Raw genomic sequence first — 994 nt, 5'->3', positions numbered from 1 at the left:
ATATATATATATATATTTTACCTTTGTTATACCCCACTTTAACTCACCTCGAATAGTGTGAAACATATTGGTGATTCCTAAATAATTAACTTAAGGAGTCGCCACCTAAATATTTTTAAAGGTTAATAACGACACCTAGATACTTAAAGGCTCACTTAACTTATGTGATTCTTTGTAAGGGTTCTAATTATCTTAATGGGAAAAGGTTAATCAACTTTTAAGATTTGTTAAACAAGGTCACATGTCAAATCTAAGTTAAAAAGTAAAGGTGTTAAAGTTAAAAAAAAGTTTAGAAATTTTTATAAGTAAAATAATTCAATGACAGAAATATATATGATATAATTTCATAATAATAAGATCGATGTTGTAGGAAAGACCATCATTAAGTTGATATTTTTAAGAAAAATAGAATTCGATTTCTAAAGATAGACAGTATTTAGTAAAGTTGCACATGGGAGTGCGAATAAAAGTCTTTGAATAAGAAAATGATACTATTTTAACATCATTTTTAGTTTATGAAAATCTGTTTACAAACTTAACTTAATGTGGTAAGTGATTAAAAGAAATTGGTTCAGCTTCCATTTGAAACAAAAGCGAATAATTTCTTATATTTGAAATATCAAAAAATTCTATTTTCTAAGAAAAAACCATAATTTTCCCTTTTAAGAATTGAAAAGTTAAAGATCGTTAAACATCATAAGCGTTCAAAACATTATGAAAGAAAACATTTTTCTTGAATGAAATTATCCAAGAACCAAAAGAGAATTAATAGTCTACCTAAACATCGGAAAAATGCTTAAATAAAAAGGGTTAATTAACATCTTACCTGTTATTTTTTATATGAAGCTAAAACTATACCAAAATTTGCTAGCACATAAATATAAACACAATAAAACGATGAATCTGAAAAGAGGAAAACAAGTTACTAAAATAAAAATGAGTAGCAAATATATATATATATATATATATATATATATATATATATATATATATA

This window comes from Solanum pennellii, chromosome 12 (assembly GCF_001406875.1).
Source record: "Solanum pennellii chromosome 12, SPENNV200".
Taxonomy (NCBI): Eukaryota; Viridiplantae; Streptophyta; class Magnoliopsida; order Solanales; family Solanaceae; genus Solanum; species Solanum pennellii.
Note: the sequence above shows the minus strand (reverse complement) of the source record.